Source organism: Tamandua tetradactyla, chromosome 18, assembly GCF_023851605.1.
Source record: "Tamandua tetradactyla isolate mTamTet1 chromosome 18, mTamTet1.pri, whole genome shotgun sequence".
In the NCBI taxonomy this organism is placed as follows: domain Eukaryota; kingdom Metazoa; phylum Chordata; class Mammalia; order Pilosa; family Myrmecophagidae; genus Tamandua; species Tamandua tetradactyla.
In genome coordinates, this window is record NC_135344.1 from 56,358,822 (window position 1) to 56,381,346 (window position 22,525).

The following is a 22,525-nucleotide window of genomic DNA, read 5'->3' on the forward strand; positions in this document are numbered from 1 at the left end:
CTTAAGCTAGAGATCCAGATAAAGCTGAACTGAATGTTAAAGAACAGATAGACAACAAATTCATCCAGCAAGAAAACCCTAGGTAAAAGAAGTGAAAGCAATCTCCAGAATAAGCTAATTAAGGTAATTAAATGCATAGACGCCAGCAAAAAATAACAAATCACACTAGAAAAATTGAAGATATGGCCCAGTCAAAGGAACAAACCAACAATTCAAATGACATACAGGAGCTGAAACAATTAATTCAGAATATACAAACAGACATGGAAAACCTCATCAAAAACAAAATCAATGAATTGAGGGAGGATATAAAGAAGGCAAGGAATGAACAAAAAGAAGAAATTGAAAGTCTGAAAACACAAATCACAGAACTTATGGGAATGAAAGGCAAAGTAGAAGAGATGAAAAAAACAATGGAAACCTACAAGGGTAGATTTCAAGAGACAGAACATTGGATTAGTGAACTAGAGGACGGAACATCTGAAATCCGGCAAGAGGAAGAAAATATAGGGGAAAAAATGGGAAAATATGAGCAGGGACTCAGGGAATTGAAAGACAATATGAAGTGCATGAATATACGTGTTCTGGGTATCCCAGAAGGAGAAGAGAAGGGAAAAGGAGGAGAAAAACTAATGGAGGAAATTATCACTGAAAATTTCCCAACTCTTATGAAGACTTAAAATTACAGATCCAAGAAGTGCAGCGTACCCCAAAAAGAATAGATCCAAATAGACATACTCTAAGACATTTACTAATCAGAATGTCAGAGGTCAAAGAGAAAGCAAGAATCTTGAAAGCAGCAAGAGAAAAGCAATCCATCACATACAAGGGAAGTCCAATAAGATTATGTGCAGATCTCTCAGCAGAAACCATGGAGGCAAGAAGACAGTGGGATGATATATTTAAATTATTAAAAGACAAAAACTGCCAACCAAGAATTCTATATCCAGCAAAACTGTCCTTCAAAAATGAGGGAGAAATTAAAACATTTTCAGACAAAAAATCACTGAGAGAATTTGTGACCAAGATACCAGCTCTGCAAGAAATATTAAAGGGACACTAGAGACAGATATGAAGACAGAAGAGAGAGGTGTGGAGAAGAGTGTAGAAAGGAAGACTATGAGTAAAGGTAAAAAGAAGGCAAGTTAGATATGACATATAAAATCCAGAAGGCAAAATAGTAGAAAAGGGTGGGCCACAGTGGCTCAGTGGCAGAGCTCTCGCCTGCCATGCCAGAGACCCAGGTTCGATTCCTGGTGCCTGCCCGTGTATTAAAAAAAATAATAAAAACATGTTTAAAAAAAAATAGTAGAAGAAAGTACTATCCATGCAGTAATAACACTGAATGTTAATGGATTAAACTCCCCAATCAAAAGACATAGTCTGGCAGAATGGATTAAAAAACAGGACCCATCTATATGCTGTCTCTGCTCAAAGGACATAAGGGCAAGGACACAAATGGACATTTACACACCAATGTTTATAGCAGCATTATTAACAATTACCAAGAGATGGAAGCAGCCAGAATGTCCATCAACAGATGGTGGCTAAACAAACTGTGACATTTACATAAGATGGAATATGATGCAGCTGTAAGACAGAATAAAGTTATGAAGTATGTAACAACATGAATGGACCTTAAGGACTTTATGCTGAGTGTGATTAGCCAGAAACAAAAGGACAAATACTGTATGGTCTCACTGACATTAGTGAATAAACTTGGGATATTCCGTTGGTAACAGAGACCATCAGGAGATAGAAATAAGGTAAGATATTGGGTAATTGGTGCTGAAGGGATATAGATTGTGCAACAGGACTGAATATAAAAACTCAGAAATAGACAGCACAACACTACCTAACTGTAATGCAATTATGTTAAAACACTGAATGAAGCTGAATGTGAGAATGATAGAGGGAGGAGGGCTGGGGGCATAAATGAAATCATAAAGAAAGATAGATGATAAAGATTGAGATAGTATAATCTAGGAATGCCTAGAGTGTATAATCATAGTGACTAAATGTACAAATTTAAAAAATGTTTTTGCATGAGGAAGAACAAAAGAATGTCACTACTGCAGTGTGCTGAAAATAGATGGTAATTAATATTTTAAAATTTCAACTTATGTGTGAGACTAAAGCAAAAAATGTTTATTTGGTACAAATTTATACTTCAACTAGTGCATCTCCTAATATAACTTATGTAGATAGTTGATTGAACACCTTAAGTACATGGAACTTTGTATAGGACATGAGATTTTGTTGGTTTGTCCAGAGTGATACCCTGATGAATCCCAGAGTGATTTGATAAGTGAGTGGAAACATATTTGCAAAGTCCCCTTCAGGGAATGGTGAGAATGGGGGAAAACTCAACTTCCCCAAGTTGAATTCTTGATATCTCACGAGCAGTGTGGACAACCAAAGCTATAGGCTGAGCCCCCAGTCTTGGGGTTTGTTCACATGATACTTAACCCCACCGGGGATAGGTCAAGCATACTTAAAATTAGGCCTAAGAGTCACCCCCAAGAGAACCTCTTTTGTTGCTCAGACGTGGCCTCTCTCTCCAGCCAGCACAGCAAGCAAACTCACCACCCTCCCCCTGTCTACATGGGACATGACTCCCAGGGGTGTGGATCTTCCTGGCAACGTGGGACAGAAATCCCAGAATGAGCTGACATTCAGCATCAAGGGACTGAGAAAAACTCTAGAATGAGCTCAGACCCAGCATCAAGGGATTGAGAAAACCTTCTCGACCAAAAGGGGGAAGAGAGAAATGAGACCAAGTGTCAATGGCTGAGAGATTCTAAACAGAGTCGAGAGGTTATCCTGGAGGTTATTCTTACACATTAAGTAGATATCACCTTGTTAACCAAGATATAATGGAGAGGCTGGAGGGAACTGCCTGAAAATGTAGAGCTGTGTTCCAGTAACCATGTTTCTTGATGATGATTGCATAATGATACAGCTTTCACAATGTGACTGTGTGATTGTAAAAACCTTGTGTCTGATGCTCCTTTTATCTACCTTGTCAACAGATGAGTAGAACATATGGAATAACAATAAATAATGGGGGAGCAAATGTTAAAATAAATTTAGTTTGAAATGCTAGTGATCAATGAAAGGGAGGGGTAAGGGGTATGGTATGTAAAATTTTTTTTTGTTTTCATTTTATTTTTTTGTTGTCTTTTCTTTTTCTGAATTGATGCAAATGTTCTGGGAAATAATCATGATGATGAATATGCAACTATGTGATGATATTGTGACTTGCTGAGTGTATGTGTTGGGAATATTTGTGTTTCTTTCTTGTAATTTTTTTTTAATTAATAAAAAAAATTTTTTTAAAGTGCTTTCTATCCAGCACATCTGACTTCTCCCCTTCCATTCTTGCTTTTCCTGAAGATGCCAAGTAAGCGACACTAGCCTACAAAGGTCTAAAGCAGTGCTGCCTCTCAATTTGGAATACCACATTTCAAGTGTGGTACAGCCACACCTGAATAATGAATGGCTTCTGTTTTAGACAGCTCAGATCACAGGATAACTCCCCATATCATTGTGAGCGTACTTCTGGTGAAATTGGGGTGGATTACCAAAACAGCAGTAAAATAGTCCCCGCAAGAGATTCAACCCATTCCCTAATCTTAACCAAGCTCTACATTTGTACAGGTTACAGTTATAATCCTTATTTAAATAATAGCCTTTATTTAATAGTTTGAGATTGACCTGGCAATTAGAAATATTTGTTTTGCTCACAGGCTACAAAACAGAATGACCTACCGTGTAAGAGGAAGGACCTTAAGCCGCCATTTCTTACTAGTTGCCAGATGTTGCCTTTCGACCTGGGAAGAAATCAGAGACACATACCTTGACTAATTGAAAACTGGGTTTGGGATGTGGTAATATAGGAAAGATTAGCATTGTGAGGAACCTTGCATCAAAGGGTCTTTTTTTTCCTAACTTTTTTTATTATGAAATATATATACAAAAAAGCAATGAACTTTAAAGTATATTTTAACAAGTAGTTATAAAACAGATTTCAGAGTTTGGTATTGGTTACTGTTTCATAATTTTAGTGTTTTCCTTCTAGTTGCTCCAAGATACTAAAGACTAAAAGAAATAGCAATAAACTAATTCAGCAGTCATATTTGTTAAATCCTATCTTCTCTGTTATGACTCCTTTTTCTTTGATCCTTCTCTCAATATTTAGGGGAGTCTTTAGACTCTGCCCCTTCTAAATTTTTCACATTGGAAAACGGTGCTGATAATATGGGATGGGAGGGTGGAACTAGTTGATGTTTTGGAGAGGCTGGGCCCTCTGGGTTTCAGGACTTATCTGACTTAGGAACCTATCTGGAGATTCTAGGTTTCTGGAAAGTAAACTTAGTACCTGAAACCTTTGTAAAATCTCAGATAGAGTCCTAGGTGTTCTTTAGAGTTAATAGGAACGATTTTGGTTGGGGTTTAGCAAACCATGGTATTCAGGAATACCTAGCTAAACTTATGTAAGAGTAGCCTCCAGAATAGCCTCTCCTCTATTTGAATTTTCTTATCCACTGACACCTTATTTTGTTACATTTCTCAAAGCATCTTCTTAAGGAGTTAGTTGCTATTCCTGCCTTTTATCGAATGACAAAAGACCAAAAAAATTTTTTAATCATAAAACACCATGAAGTATGCTTCTTGGGTTTCTAATGCCCCATTAATATAATTTTGTGTATGAAATGGTTTAGTCTACAAAACTAGAGTCGTTTATTTTGCACTGAAGATCACATATATAATTTTTTAAGCAACATCTTTAAAATGCTGGGGAAATCAAAGTTAACCCTTTCCATGCAGAATTCTGGTAACTAATTTGTGCAAGGGAATTAAATATTTATTCCATACACTTTGAGATTTTCCCCCAAAGAGAGAAGGTTCAAGTAAAGCTAGTGGTTATGAAAAAACAAGAAGGCTGGTCTTCAGGAATTAAAAAATAGACAGTGTGGGGTTATGATTCCTTAGGGAATGGTAGATAACTATAATTGATGAAGGCAGTTTTCAGGCTGCGGGTAGGAAGGGAGAACCCAACAGAGACCAGCAGAGCTACTGAGTTGAGGACACAGAGATCAGAGTTCAGAGAAGCCAAGGCAGCTAAAACATGAGGATTAGAAAACCGGAGATGAAGAAATTGAATGACAGAGCTCTAGATATCTCGAGAAGGGTCCCTTGAGGCTTTGGCTGAATACTAACCTGCACTTGGAAGAGGGAAAATTACCAGAGGTGAGAAAAAGACCCACCAGAATGCTCACACAGGTCTAAGAATAGTCTGTTCCCCACCAGGCAATGTGGAAAAACCTAGAACTACAGGGCATCAGGTAGAATCCACAGAAGTGTATTGCCTTGGTAGTGGGATTAAGTTAGATCTAGATTAAAGGCTGCTCTAGACCTGCTCTAAAAAACTCCACAGCAAATCCTGAAAAGACCAATTCCAAGTCACTTAATCGTGCACCAGAACAAAATCCAAAAGTATTTAAAGAAATATAACAAAATCCGGCAAGCAAAAATGTAAAATTCACAATGGACAGTATCCAATAGAAAATTACAAGGACTAAAAGGAAGTAAAGAAATATACTCTATAACAGTTTCTAAATCAATAAATAGAACAAGCCAAGAAATAGCAGAGATAATGGAACCAGCAGACAAAGATGTTATATACTCAGTGTGTTCAAGGAAGTAAAGGAAAACATAAATATGATCAGGAGAAAAATGAAAGATATATAACAGATCCAACTGGCACTTCCAGAAATTAAAATATCTAAAATAAAAAGTTCACTAGAAAGAATTAACAGCAGATTAGACATGGCTGTAAGAAAAAAAAATGATCAGTGATATTGAAAACAGCATTAGAAACTACCCAAAATGAAGCACAGAGTGAAAAATTTTTTAAAGTGCATTAGTGGTCTAACAATGCAACTGTAGTTAACAGCGGACGGAAAAAAAAAAGCATATTTGAAGAAATAATGGACCAAAAATTTCCAAATTTCATGCAATTCTACCACTCAGTCAAGAAACTCAAGAAACCCCAAACAGATAAAATTAAAGAAAAGCATTCCAAGGAGCATCGCAGTTTAACAAGATGAAAAGAAAGTCTTAAAAGAGACCAGATCAAAAGTACATATTTCAAATGAAGAAGCAAATATAATAATTACTGCAGACTTCTTGTCAAAAACTTTGCAAGCTAGAAGACAATAGAGAGACATTTTTAAGGTATGGGGCGAAAAAAAGCTGTCAACCTAGAATTCTTTATCCAATACCAATAAAAATTTGGATCTGCACAAAGGAATAAAAAGTACCAGAAATGATAACTATCTGTGTAAATCCAAAAGACACTTTTCTTCTTTAAATCTCTTTTGAAAATAGTCAACTGTTTAAAGTAAAATTAATAAGAGCACACTGATGCGTTTATAGTATTTATAGAAGGAAATGGTATCTCAAAGCACCAAGGAAAAGAGAGGGAAATGGGAATATGTTGTTGTAAGGAACATACATTTTATGTGAAGTGATATATTATTTGAAAATAGACCCAACACTATAAGGTTTACAAGAAACCTACTTTAAATATAAAAACAGAGATGAGCTGAAGTAAAAGGACTGAAAATTATATGGATAAAAATACTAATATTTTTATCCATATAATTAGTATTAGTATCCATAAATACTAATAACTCAAAAAAACTTGGAGTCCTACATCAGACAATATTATTACACTGGATGAAAAGAGACATTTAACAAAGATCAAGGGGTCATTTCATCAACAGAACATAATAATCCTAAATGTATGTACCTAAATAGCAGTTATAAAAAATATGGAGCAAAACTGATAAAAGTCGAAGGAGACAATAGATTAATCTGCAATTATAGTTGAAGAGTTCTGCACTCTTTGCCCAACTGATAAAACAAGTTGACAGAAAATCAAAATGAGTACAGAAGATATTAACAACACCATCAATGAAACAACCCGGTTAGCATTACAGAATACTCTCCACTCAGTATCAACAGAATATATATTCTTTTCAAGTGAACATGGAGCATTCACCAAGATAATCCACATTGTGGGCCATAAAACAAATCACAATAAATTTTCGCTTGTTTTCTGACCACCACAGTACTAAACTAGAAATCAATAAAAGAAACAGATTTGGAAGCCCCCCTAATATTTGGAAATGAAACGACACTTCTAAATAATGAACGAGCCAAAGAAAATTTAAAAGGAAAACAGAAAATACCTCAAACTGAGTAAATTAAACGTAAAATACATTTAGTACTTTGAGTGAAAACAGATTATTAAAATTTTTGAGATATAGCCAAAAAAAGGCATTTAGAGAAAAATTGCAGCATTAATATGTTTATAGTAAGAAAAAGAAAGTTATGATATCAATTATCTACTTAAGTACCTACCTTAAGAAACTAGGGAAAACAAGTAATATAAGAAGAATGGAAATACATACATATATACATATGTGTGTGCAGAAATTAATGAAGTTTAAAACAGAAAAATGATGAAAACAAAAGTTGCGTTTTGAAAAGAGACACGTAATTGATAAACTTCAAGAGGCACTCTGATGAGAAATGAAGAGGGAAGACACAAATCACCAACATCAAGAATGGAGGATACATCATCCAGATCTACAGATATTAAAAAAGATAATAAGGGAATATTATGGACTTGATACCAATAAATTTGTCAAGTTACATGGAATGGAAAAATTATTTGAAAACACAAATTACAGAAATCTCATTCAAGAAGAAATAGATGAGCTGAATAACCCTATCCCCAATAAAGAAATTTAATCTGTTGTTTAAAACTCTCATGTAAGGAAAATCCCAGTCCAGATGGCTTCACTGATGAATTATTCCAAATATATAAGGAAACAATAATAAAAATTCAACACTAATTTTCCCAGAAAAATAGGAGAGACGTGAACATTCCCATCTCATTTTATGAGACCAGCATTATGTTGATACCAAAACCAGACACGATATTGCAAGAAAAAAAAAGACAAAAATTCTTAACAGGGGAAGATGGCCGAGTAGAGTGGCTCACGCTTAGCCCTGCTCCAAGGAAAAGTTAGCGAAGGGACAGGAGGGTGACTGAGGAGGTGATTCGAGAGTGCGGCTGACCTGGGAGAGCCTTCTGTACCACGTGTGGCAGCCCTGGTTGCATAGGTCGAGGAACTGAGAGGCAGAAAGCTGGAGCCTGGCATGGAGATGCAGAGCCACGGAGCCCAGGACTAGGAAGAAGGCTAGGCCGCGTTCCTTGGGCGCGCTACCCTCACCAGCGCGGCCCATGACCAGGGACTCACCCCACACCGCATGGAGGCTCCCCCGTCACCTGCTCCCATTCCCCGTGCTCCAGGCGCCCCCACCCCACCAGCCCCCAGTGCACATATCTACTGCACACCCACATCCCACGTGCACCCCAACCAACCTCTCCTGCACCCCTCCAGAGCACTACCTCCCCCACCCTGTTCCCTACAGGCTGTTGCCGGCACATGAAGGCTGCAGGAACTAACCTCCATACCCAGACTACCCCCGCCACACACACACCCCACCCATACTGTCGCGCGCTCTGCCCCGCCTGAGCCCTGCGCATCTGTTTACGGCACTTCCAGGCCCACGCATGCGCACGGACCCCAATCACGTCATTCAGCTCTGTGACCGCACTTTACAGCAGTCCTAGAACCGCGCAGACACATGGCCCTCAGCCACACTTCCCAGCTCTGAGAAAGTGCTGACCTGTATAGCCGGGTCACATCTGCCCCCAATCCATGAAGGCGTAACGCCAACCTGCGGCCATAGCTCTACGCATGCGCGCCAAGGGCCCCGTGCCTTAGACCAGCGCACACCAGGGTTATGGCCCCCAGACCGGTGCACCCACACAGCTCTATCATCCCTGGCTGCTGGGCGCCCACATTCACAAGCATCGGGGTAACATCCCCAATTTGCCTAAAACAAATCACCGTACTGTGTGCTCTACCCCGTGCCCTGCTTCCTGCTGCACAACCATCCCACAAACACAAAGCCTTAGACTACTGAAAGAAATCAACTCCCAAAGTAAATAAGTCAAGACATTTACATGCCAAGATGATGGCAGAAGATTTTTACTAAGCGTTTCACAATGCAGACAGATATAGACCTACCTAATGACCAAATTAAAACACCAGAGGAGACACAGACACTGGAACAACTAATCAAACTGAAAGGTTTTAAGATATGAGGTATTTGAGAGAAAGGAAAGTAGACGAAAGGATTGTAAATGAGTATGCTTTATTGGGCTGTGCTCCCAGGCAGAGCTCACCGAACCCAAGAGGGAGTGAGGTAAGTCTGTGCATGGGTTTTGGCAAGTGCAGTTTTTAAGGGCAGGGGTTAGGTGATGACATGAAAGAGGTGGCACATTAAACAAAGGATTATTATGCTAGTGGGTTGAGCAGCGGGTGGTTAGATGTCCATGAATAGATGTTTGCTGCGCAAAGACCTTGACTGTAACGGTTCACCTCCCGTTCCAAAGTGACGTCATGATTCCAGCCATAGAGCCCTCCCTTATTCCCCTGACCTAACACAAACCTGTTTATTCAACTTTAGTTATAAAGTAAGTGGGATCGCAAATGACATAAAGGAGATTTAGAACAGTAGAAGAGCATAAAGAGAAATTTGAAAGAATAAATAGAAAAATTGCAGCTATCACTGAGATTAAAGACTGTTGACCAAATAAAAACATAGTAGAGGTACACAACACCAGATTTGAAGAGACAGAAGAAAGAATAGGTGATACAGAGGACAGGATAATTGACTTCAAAGACTCAAAACAGCACATGGCAAAAAAGATATAAAAAATGTTAATGGGAACTCAGGGAAATGATAGACAAATCAAAGTGCACAAATATAAGAATCATTGGTGTCCCAGAAGGAGAAGAGAGGAGTAAAGGGCTAGGAAGAGTAGTTGAGGATATAATGGGGGAAAACTTCCCAACCCTCATAAAGGACAAAAATATACAAGTCAAAGAAGCCCAGAGAACTCCAAACAGAATAAATCCCAACAGGTCTTCCCCAAGGCACTTACTAATCAGTCTGTCAAATGTTGAAGAGAAGCAGAAAATCCCAAAAGTGGCAAGAGAAAAACAATCTACTAGATACAAGGGAAATCAAATAAGACTGAGTTCAGACTACTCAACTAGCACCATGGAGGTGAGAAGAAAGTAGTATGATATATTCGAGATCCTGAAAGAGAAGGACTTCCAACCAAGAATTCTGTACCAAGCCAAACTGTCCTTCAAAATTGAGGGAGAGATTAAAGTTTTCACAGACAAAGAAGTCCTGAAAGAATTTGTCAACAGTAGACTGGCCCTACAAGAAATACTAAAAGGACTTCTGCTGGCTGAAAAAACAGACAGCAGAGGGAGGGCACAGAACTGATGAGTACTACTTACAGTAATTTGAATAATACAAAGAGAAAGAGGGAAAAGAATATATAGATCTGACAAATAAAATTAAAAAGATGAGATGGTGGGATCAAAAAATGCCTTTTCAATAATAACATTAAATGTTAATGGACTAAATTTACAAATTAAAAGATGCAGATTGGTAGAATGGATTAAGAAACATAATCCAGCTATATGCTGCTTACAAGAGACTCGTCTTAGACACGAGGATACAAATAGATTGAAAGTGAAAGGATGGAAAAAGATTTTCCACACAAATTGTAACCAAAAGAAAACAGGAGTAGCTATGCTCATATTGGACAAAATAGACTTTAAATGTAAAGACATCAAAAGAGACAAGGAAGGACACTATATAATAATTAAAGAGTCAATTCACCAAGAAGATATAACAATCATAAATGTTTATGCTCCGAATCAAGGTGTACATCAAACAGACATTGGCAAAACTGAAGGGAGTGATAGATGTTTCAACAATAATAGTAGAAGACTTCAAAACACCACTCTCCTCTATAGACAGAAAAAAAAAGACAGAAGATCAACAAAGAAATAGAGAAGTTAAATAACTTAATGAATGAATTAGACCTAACAGACCTAACAGAATATATAGGTCATTGCACTCCAATGTATAACAAGGTTATACATTCTTCTCTAGTGCTCATGGAACATTCTCCAGGATAGATCATATGTTGGAGCACAAAGCAGTACTTTATAAATTTAAAAATATTGAACTATTCAAAGCACTTTCTCTGATCACAGTGGGATGAAGCTGGATCTCAATAACCACCAAAGAATGAGAACATTCACAAATATAATGGAAATTAAAGAAGCACACTCTTTAATTTGTTGATTTGTCCAGAGTGATGCCCCGATGAATCCCAGAGTTATTCTATCAGTGAGTGGAAAAGTATTTGCAAAGCCCCCTTTGGGGAATGGTGAGAACAGGGAGAAATTCAACTTCCCCAAGTTGAAAAAAAAAAAGAGCACACTCTTAAACAACCAGTGAGTCAAAGAATAAATTGCTAGAGAAATCAGTAGCTATCTGGAAATGAATGAAAATGAGAATACACCTTATCAGAACTTATGGGATGCAGCCAAGGCTGTGCTGAGAGGGAAATTCATTGCCTTAAATGCCTATATTAAAAAACAAGAAAGAGCAGATATCAAGGACTTAACAGCACACCTGGAGGAACTTGAGAAGTACAACAAACTAACCCCAAAGCAAACAGGAGAAGAGAAATAACAAAGATTAAAGCAGAGATACATGAATAGGAGAACAAAAGTACAATAGAAAGAATCAATAAAACCAAAAGTTGGTTCTTTTCAATAAAATTGATGGGCCACTAGCAAGATGGACAAAGGAAAAAAAAGAGAGAGGAAGCAAACAAACAAAATCAGAAATGAGAAGGAGTGCATTGCCACTGACCCTGAAAAATAAATCATAAGAGGGTTCTATGAACAACTATATGCCAACAATTGAGAAAACTTAGATAAAATCGATAAATTCTTGGAGACACACAAATAAGCTACACTGACTCAGGAAGAAATAGAAGATCTCAACAAATCTATCACAAGTAAAAAGACTCAAACAGTCATCAAAAATCTTCCTACACAATGAGAGGTATGGAAAGATCAAAGGTGATGGTGGAATTATACATAGAGGATAGGACTTAACTAATTAATATGAATGCTGAATCATTAGATTGATATCTCTTTTAATCTCCAGTATTTTAGAACAACTAGAAGTAAAATCCTAAGAGTGCAGAAATAGACCACCAAATCTATGGTCAACTGATTTTTGACAAGGCCCCCAAATCCTCTGAACTGGGACAAAATAGTCTTTTCAGTAATTGGGCATGGAAGAACTGGATATCAGTAGCCAAGAGAATGAAAGAGGACCCCTATCTTACACCCTACATAAAAATTAACTCAAAGTGGATCAAACACCTAAATATTAGAACTAGAACCATAAAGTTTCTAGAAGAAAAGGTAGGACCTAGTAATAGGAGGTAGCTTCCTAAACTTTACACCCAAAGCACGAGCAACAAAAGAAAAATAGATAAATGGGAACTCCTCAAAATCAAATGCTTCTGCACCTCAAAAGACTTTGTCAAAAAGGTGAAGAGGCATCCAACTCAATGGGAGAAAATATTTTGAAATCACATATTGGACAAAGGTTTGATTTCCTGTATATACAAAGAAATCATACAACTCAACAACAAAAAAGAACAAACAACCCAATTATAAAATGGGCTAAAGATATGAATAGGCATTCTTCTGAAGATAAAGTACTGATGACTCAAAAGCACATGAAGAGATGTTCATTTTCCTTGGCTATAAGGGAAATGCAGATCAAGACTACAAAGAGATACCACCTCACACCCATAAGAATGGCTGCTATTAAACAAACCAGAAACTAAATGTTGGAGAGGATGTGGAGAAACTGGGACACTTATGCACTGCTCATGGGAATGTATACTGGTGCAGCCACTATGGAAGACTGTTGGCAGTTCCTTAGGAAACTAAATATTGAGTTGCCCTACGACCCAGCAATAGCAATACTTGATATATACCCAGAAAAGCTGAAAGCAATGACACAAACAGACATCTGCACACCAATGTTCATAGTAGCATTATTCACAATCACCAAAAGATAGAAACAAACCAAATGCCCATCAACAGACAGTGAACCAACAAAACATGGTATATATATATAATGGAATATTATGCAGCAGTAAGACAAAATGGCATCCTGAAGCACATGACAAGATGGATGAGCCTTGAGGACATAAAGCTGAGTGAAGTTAGCCAGACACAAAAGGATTTTTTTTATGACCACTTTTATGACCAGCATAAAAGTATAATCAGAGGCTTATAATACAGAATATAAAGGACTTGGAGATACATAGAAGCTAGAGATGGGTGAACCATTAGCTAATGAGGTTGAACTCCAATGTAAGGGAATAGATAGGAGTGAAGGTGATTCTGTAGTGGGTTAGAAGTAATATTGCCATATTGAAGATGAACAAGATTGAAAGGGTTTGTATAGACCTACGTGTCCCACTGACTCACACTAGAAATATGAATGAGCTTTCATAAGAATTACTTCAAAGATATGGTTCTTGCATAAAGAGTGTTTAAGTCCAGGATACAGGGGGAAAACTGCTATTGCATACTATGAACTATGTTCAGAAGAGAACCATCAGCACCACAGCAACGACAGAGGTAAATAATGGTGTGAGGGACAAGAGTTAAGAGTTAAGAGGGACAAGAGTTTACATTTCCTATTTGGCAAGGGTGTGTTTATTGGTTTTCTGTCTCTTGGGGACAATGAAATTATCTAAAATTGGGAATGTTGATGGACTGTGGACTTTGGGCCCTCTACATGATGCCCAATGAATGCAGGTGGTTGAAGGATGAACTGACAGAGAAGTAGATTGGCAAATGATGGTGTATACTTATAAACGAAGGTTGTGCTGCTACAAAAAGGAACAATGTCATGAGGCATGCAACATTGTGAACGAACAGGTGGGACATTTGGTGAGACAAAAAAACAGCAATGATATGGTCACCTTTAGAAAATACTTATAAGGAAACGGGAGCCTAGATTGTCAGTTTTTAGAGCAGACACATTAAGTCCGGAGTGGTGATTATTATTTTTGGATATTGAGAGGGTATTTTACATATACAACCTGATATTTAGAAATAAGAATGAAGCTGAACATGTTGAAGTTAAAGTAATTCAGAATATAGGGATAAAGAAGACAGTGTCTGTATTTTAGAACCACACATACTCTTCGAGACCAATGGAAGAAAGGTTTATTTGATCTGGAACTGAATTTTTTTTCTAGTGCATAATCTAATTTAACCTGTCTATACAGCTCATTTGAACAATTGAAACACAGGAAGTACAGAATACAAAAGAGGTCCTTTAATCCTGTATAGATTATTATAATGCCTGAAAACATCTTACAGTATATTAAGCAGATAATCAAAAAGTATTGGCAAAGTCCCCTGAGGGAGAGGAGAAAGAATATGAAACTATTAAACCTTACCATCAGGGAATCCCCTGATACTGTGTCAAACTTTAGGGACACCCAAATCAATAGGCCATGCCCTCAATCATGAGATTTACTCTTGCGAAGCTTATGTAGGTAGCGGAGAAGCTCAGACTACCTATAGGCATGCCTAAGAGTTACTTCCGTAGGACCTCTTTTGTTGCTCAGATGTGGCCTCAGTCTCTCTAAGCCCAACTCTGCAAGTGAAATCATTGCCCTCCTACCTACGTGGGACATGACATCCAGGGGTGAAAGTCTCCCTGGCGACATGGGAGATGACTCCCAGGGATGAATCCAGACCTGGCACCATGGGAACAACAATTCCATCCTGACCACCAAGGGGGAAAAGAAATATAATTAATAAAGTATCAGTGGCAGAGAGAGTTCAAATAGGGTTGAGAGGCTATTTGGGAGCTTGCTGTTACCAAGTTTCAGGTAGACCTTGCTACCTATAATAACCTGCAACCCCCAACCAGGACCATTCCAGCCAATCCTAAAGAACACCTAAGGCAATTTATAAGATTCCACAAGAGTTCTAGGCACTAGAGTAACTTTCCAGAAACCTACAACCTCCAGATGGGTCCCTGGTCCAGATAAGTCCTGAAACCTAGCATAGCCACTCCAGAACATCAGATAGTTCCATCTTCCTACCCCATATTAGTGATAGACCGTTTCAATATCAAAAATTTAGAATTGCCATAGCCCAAACACCCCTAAAGAGAGGGATGGAAAGATCAAAGGTGATGGTGGAATTATACATAGAAGATAGGACTTAACAAATGAAGATGAATGCTGAATCATTAAATTGATATCTCTGTTAGTCTCTAGTATTTTAGAGCAGCTAGAAGTAAAAACCTAAAATTGTGAAATTGTAACCCATGTCAAAGTCTGAAATATGTTCTATAACTAATTGTGGTGCTGTGCTTCAAAATTTATAGCTTTTTTGTATATATGTTATTGTTCACAAAAAAAGAAGGGGAAAAAAGTCTATTGTGATGATAAAAAGTATTTAAGCCCCCTACCTCCTATATTCTGGAGCAGCTAGAAGGAAAAATATGAGAGGATCATACGGTAGCCCATGGCAAACTCTGGAACTGTCCTGTATCCACTTGTTGAAGAGTGCTTTGAAAACTATTGCTCTTTTATTGTTTTGCTTAAAACAATATACATATATTTTGCTTAAAACAATAAAACATTATATTGTATAGTATATATGTTATGCTACATAATAAAAAAGTTTAAAAAATCAATCAATGTAATTGACGATCTTAAACTCAAAAAAAAGCATACAATCATCTCAATAGATTTAGAAAGAGCATTTCACATAGTTAAATTTCCATTCATTATAAAAACTCTCAGCAAACTACAAATAGAAAAAGTGTCCTCATCTTGATAAAAGGCAGTCACAAAATACCTGTCATATATACATACACAATACAAAATGGTTAAAGACTAAATGCTTCCATACTAAGATCAGGAACAAAGCAGACTTGTTTCTCTCAGAGAATGGGAAAAAATATTTGCAAAACACATATCTGTCAATGGACTTGTACCCTTAAAACTCAACAATAAGAAGACTAAGAACCCAATTTAAAAGCAGGTCAGAAAATTAGGATAGACATTTCACTAAAGATGATACATGAATGGCAAATAAACACAGAAAAGATGCTCATCATTAGTCATTAGAGAAATCAGAAAATGGAACACAGGTTATCAGAGGCCAGGTTGGGGGTAGGGAATGAGTTAATGCTTAAGTTGTAGAGCTTTATTCGGGGTGATGGAAAAGTTTTGGTAATGGATAATGGTGATGGTAACACAACATTGGGAATGTAATTAAGAGCCCTGAATTATATATTTGGATATAGGTGAAAGGAAATTTTAGGTTGTATGTATGCTAAAAAAATAATTTTTTAAAAAAAGGTAAACCATAGGTCTATACAACACAAACAGGAAACCTTAATGTAAACCATAGTCTACAATTAATAGTATAATTATAATGATATTCTTTCATTAATTATAATGCATGTACCGCACTCATGTATGGTGTTAATAATAAGGGGGTAACTAGTGGTCAATGAGAGATAAGAGTAAGGAGTATGGTATGTATGAGTATTTTCTTTTTATTTATTTGTCTGGAGTGATGCAAATGTTCTAAAAAATGATCATGGTGATGAATTGACTACTATGTGATGATATTGTGAGCCACTAATTGTCCACCATGTGTGGAATGTTTGTATGTTAAGAATGTTGTTTTGGCTTGTCAATTAAAAATAATAAAAATAATAACAAATAATAATAATAAGGGGGTATACAAGAACTCTGTATTTTCTGCTTGATTTTTCTGTAAACCTATAATTCTCTTAAAAATACACACAGACACACACAATGTGACACCATTAAACACTCCTACAATGGCTAAAATTAAACAGACTGACAATATCAAGTGCTAATGAAGATGTGGAGTAACTGAAACCCTCATTCATTGCTGACAGGAATGTAAAATGGTAGATCTACATTGGGAAAGAGTTTGGCATTTTTTTATAACTTTAAAAGTCCACTTACCACATGGTTTAGCAATCCCCCCCAGGTTCTACCTAGAGAAATGAAAATATATGTTCACACAAGTCTTGTACTTAAATATTCACAGCAATTTTATTCTGAATAACCAAAAAATTGGAAACAATACAAATGCCTATCAGCTGTTGAATGGATAAACAAATTATAGTATGTACACACACAATGGAATACTACTCAGCAATAAAAAAATGAACAAATTAACAATACATGAAAGCAATATGGATTGAATCTTAAAATTTTATGTTAAACAAAAAAAATCACAAATGATTACATACCGTATGATTTCATTTATATGAAACTCTAGAAAAGGCAAGACTATGGGTGACAGAAAGCAGACCAGTGATTGCTATGGACAAGGAGTGGGGGGAAGCGGACAAAGCGGGGGAGTGCCTACAAAGGGGCACAGGGGAGTTTGGGAGGGGAATATGCCACTATGGACATTCATGTACAAGTTTTTGCGTGAACAGATGTCTTCATTTTCTTAGGTATGTCCCTAGGATTGGAACCACTGGGCTCCAATGTATACTTAAGCAAGTATGATAACTATGCTTAACTTTTTGAGGAACTATATTTATATCATGATTACAGTAGTGGTTATATACTCTATACATTTGTCAAAACTCATCAAATTGTGCACTTAAAATTGACCAATTTTATTGCATGTAAATGATACTTCAGTAAAGCTAATTTTATGAAAAGCAAAAAGACAGTTGAAACCAAACAAAGAAAAATAAATAATCATGGTTACTTTTGAATGATACTGCATGATGTACAGTTCAAATGAACAAGATGCCGTCAAATATCTGCTCATTTTGGGCTGGGTAGACCCACCCAAGTCCAATGTCTCCTGCACCTGTAGTGGGAGGGGGGAACACATTAGAGAGAAAGGGCTGGATTCAACTCCCAGATCAATCATATACAAGAAGGCTGTGAGATACTTTATTAGTGGTCTCTAAATCCTCCTGCTTCAAGTATTTCTACCGCCGAAGGTACCTCTCCAACCCTTTGCAAGAGTATTTTCTGTGAACATTTCAGATTGGGATTTCCTTCTTCCATCTGATTCTACCTATTTTCCGTCTTTCCAGGATTCCTCCCAGATTATAGTTCACTGGACAGATTCCTACTCTTGTTTTTTAATATATACACACACACGGAGTAACTGAAACCCTCGTGTGTGTGTGTGTGTGTGTGTGTGTGTGTGTGTGTGTTTTCATCATTTCTAAGGACACAAAGCAGCAGAGTGCTGTGCTTGGCCCTCTATCTTGAATGTCTCAGAACCCAGTTTTCTCATAATAAAAATTATAATCTATTCCTTCTCAAGTTTTTGGGAAAAAAATAAACAAAATAATGAACATAAAAGAACCTTGCAAACGGAGGGTGGGCCATGGTGGCTCAGCAGGCAGAGTTCTTGACTGCCACACCAGAGACCTGGGTTCGATTCTTGGTGCCTGCCCATGCCCAAAAAAAAAAGAACTTTGCAAATGGAAAGGAAATACAAGGCTTATAATTAAAATCAACATGTTCTTTAAGCTGAGGTGAAAGCCAAACATGAGATTTCTCATTAAGGATTTAACTCTCTTCACCAATTAATTTTTCTTAAGTGCAATATGTCCTACTTGAGGTACTGCTACTCTTCCCAGGAAAATTCTGAAGTACATTTACCTAAAAAGACAAATTGTATTAGTGCCAGATTTTTAAAATGATGGATAGGTGATGATGATGATGATGAAGAGAAATCATATATTTTAATAGATAGATGATTAGATGAATAGATAGCTAGATACAGATAGATAAATATGAAAGGAAGGGAGGGAAGGAGAAAAGAAAGAAAAAAGAAAGCATTTTATTTTCTAATGTTTTAAAGGAATGCAAGAATGTCTGTATATATCCTTTATTTAAAAGTGATAAAACTAAGCTCTAGCATACAAGGAAACCCTTTCTCTGTAGTGACCTTCTAAAATTCTGCCTCAAAACACAAATGGAGATACATCCATCATCTTCTTTCAGTCATATAATACAGATTCAAATTCTTAGGAGCTTTTTTTAGCTCCTTTCAGCAAATAGAAGCTGCTTCTCTGCTTCTCATTATGCAAAATTGCACCACAAACACTCACCTGACAGTGTCTGCTCATGGGGCCTGAAGTTGCCCGGCCAGAGGTTTTTTCAGGACAGGACGGAAGTGCCAGAGGAGAGGAAAACTCGGCAGGGAGCCAAAGTCAGACCAGCAAACACTCGAGACAAGGCTGAGTTATGTGGGCACAGAGAAACTACACTCACATTGGGCTAATGCTATGAGTCCCAAAGTGACACTATTTAAAAAGCTAACAAATAAAATTTGCCATGCACAAAAGCATGCAAATAATCAGGGTCTAAGTGCCAATTATGTTTAGCTAACAAATGAAAGATGGAACTTAGCCAGAATTAGCAAGCACAGAAACCGATTCGCAATCATTTCCACATTCCAGCAACTTTTGGGCAGGAGACAAAACAAGAAGTTTAGTAACTCCCACCAGTCCCAGTCATGCTGAAAAAAAAGAGGGCAGTAGCGGGCAAGGCATTTGTTCACAGGATTTCCAATGCAGCGTAGATGCATGTGAATCTAGAGTAGTAGAGAGTGGCATTCCTTCTGTCGTGTCAGTTGTTTAAATCCAGATAGATGGAGATATAGATGTCAGCTATGAGGACAGGCAGGCTTCGTTGCCCATGGACATCTCACTGCCAGCACCTGTCCACTCAGCAGGTTGTGTGCCTTGAAGTGGAGGAATGCACGCGACCTGCTCCCCAGCCTCTCCTCCCCGGGCTGCAGCAGCCGTAAAGGGTACCCTCCCCCCAGTCTGTGTCAGCACATGGAGACCAGTCAGGGGAGACCACTTATAATTATTTGATGCAGATGGTCACTTCATTAGAATGCACGCCAAGCAGCCAGTTACAGGGTGTTGAATTGCCTGCCAACTCCTCTTCCTGACCAGGCAATATATTTTAAGCAAAGAACAGCCTCGCACCATTCTGCAGGCCTGTTTTGTGAGACAGGCAGCCTGTGATTTAGGAAACCCTAAGAGAATGACAAGTTCCTCAGTTTGTGTAACTTAAGGGCCAGAGGCAGAGACTCACCGATTCCTAAATGAGGTCATCGGAGTGTGTGGAACTTGTAATTAGAGCTGGCAGGGTTCTCAGCTCTCGTTCCATGTTAGACCGTGTGAATCGGCAGCAGGCTCTGAACGGTAGGGATGGATCCCCTCAACCCAGTGAGGCTGCGTTCACAGACGCATCTTGACAAGCCCCTCACCTCTCCCAGCACAAAGAAAGGAGTCCTGGTAGCAGGTATCAGCTCTCAGAATCTTAAGGTGAGAAGCAAACTTCAGAGGCAAACAAATCCGGTCATTTTTCAAATATTTTTTAGTAGCACATCTCATTTTGCAAATGAAATCTTTGATTGGATTCCAGCGTAGAGAACAGAAAAAACTGTTTTGGAGACGAGTTTGGAGAGTCTCCTCAGAGTGCAATACGGAAAACACTGACTAGTCAAAAGCTTTTATTGTGGAGAAGGCTCCGCATCCCAGGGAAATTAAGTAGCAGGTTCAAGGTCAAACAATGTGAGCTCTTCCAAAGTGGCAGGAGAAAACAGTGGTGTGTGATCTGCTCTCTATTCGCCTCCTAGGCAGGCATTCCACACCGACTTTGTGGACTCTGAAGTGTTAAAAATGCTGTGAATTTCTTGAGCAAAGAGCAAGTTGTTTCACTTTCAGCCCTGAATTCTCGCATACAGGAAAGGGAATCACTACTGAGGGGATATAAACATCTAGACCATCGGACAGAGCCTGCCAAGCTCCTCAGGAAGACAGCCAGTCCTCACCAGCAGCCCCCCTCCCAGCTCAGTCCTGCCAAAAGCCCACATGCCAACCCATGCTACATATTTTGTGGTGAATTTACAAGGGAGGCACTGTCTTTCTGGGAAATAGAAATGTGGCGTTCAGAATTTGAACTGGATCAATAAAGACAGACCACCTGTGAGAATATAGGCCTTTTCTCTCCTCTTCCCCCAAACTGCCTCCAAAAATTTTGTTCTTCCTCAACAGGATTTTTCTTTTCAAGTTCTCCAGATAACTGCACTTTGCCTGACCTCTGTAGAGGCAGCAGAGAAAATCATTCCTGTTCAAAAAAGGAAATTTCCCAGGAATCTTATGGATGTCGTCTGTGCATTTTAAAGACTGCTGACAGAACTGTGTGTAGATCTTAAAAAACACCAGCTATCTGGAAAGCATGTCTTAATCCCAGAGTGGTAGGCTGATTTGTTTTGCTATGCAATCACAAATAAGATATGCTATTGCCACATTTCTTTAGTGGTTACTATCAGGCTCCTTGCTTGGTGCAGTCTCGGTCCATCTTTTCACTAGTCATGTCAACATTCACATCTTTTTAAAAACATAGTAAATCTCCTTGATTGGGACTCGAGGCTGGAAACATTCCATTTGTGTTAAATTAAACTGTCTTATCTCCTCGTGTGCCAGGCTGCTCCTGGCACAGCCAGAGCTGCATCGCAGCTTGGCCTCGTGTGCAGGTGCATGAAAGTAGCAAACAGGAGCATTTGCACAGGACAGACAGACCTCTGACCCCCAGTCCTGGGCCCCAATGATGACAGGCAGGAAAACGGCACATGATTATTACTCCCCAAAATAAACATGAGGCGGAACCTCACATATAGAGACATACAGCCGCCTGACACAGAGACCTTTTAAATTCAAAGGAGTAAAGAGGGCAGCATATATGTTCTCTACTGAGGGATTTTAGGCAGAGTCTCCCAGAGTTTCCCATTTTTCCTGGGAAAAATATTTCCACGGGAACTTTTCTATAAAAAAAAAAAGCAGTTCTATGTGTTTTCCACGATCTTTTCCTTTTCTAGTTTATTCATTTCTTCACCTGACATTTACTGAACACCCACTACATGCAGGCATAATCCTGCAGGTGCATTCTCCCATTCACTTATCATTGATTCATTCATTTAAAACCAGGTGTGGAAGAGCTATTACATGTCAGGTACCTTGCCAGGTGAGGGCCACACAGAGAGCAAACCACAACCCCTCTCAGAGAAGTGCAAAGGGGATTCAGGTGGAGTCAATGACTGGAGTTAGTGCCAGGTCCTGTTCCAGCAGCTCAGTGATCATTGTCTCCTTTAAAGCCCCAGCAATTGTGGAGCATATTTTACATATGGGGAAACTAAGGACCCAGGAAATGTAAGGCACCATCTCAGGACTTTCCAACTCCAAAGTCTAAGTTTTTTCTAGCTCATGACAATTATAACATAAAAGGAAAAGGAACATGTTATAAGAGAGACACATAAGGAATAACTTACTATAGCCCCATTCTTTTCATCCAAAGATGCACATGTATTTACAAAGAAAAGAATGATGTGGAAAATAGTTT

At 38.3% G+C, this 22,525-nt stretch overlaps 1 long non-coding RNA gene across 5 annotated transcripts in view; it reads right to left on the bottom strand.

The window, feature by feature from the left end:
* LOC143662212 (uncharacterized) overlaps positions 1–22,525 on the bottom strand; it is a 337,353-nt gene that overhangs the window by 233,561 nt on the left and 81,267 nt on the right. For 4 of the 5 annotated variants that reach the window (XR_013165223.1, XR_013165225.1, XR_013165220.1 and 1 more), the window contains exon 2: positions 3,772–3,833. This is a non-coding gene — a long non-coding RNA (uncharacterized LOC143662212). Of the gene's footprint in view, positions 1–3,771; positions 3,834–20,215; positions 21,280–22,525 lie in introns of those variants that run through there. The other variant, XR_013165222.1, reaches the window with a different exon arrangement.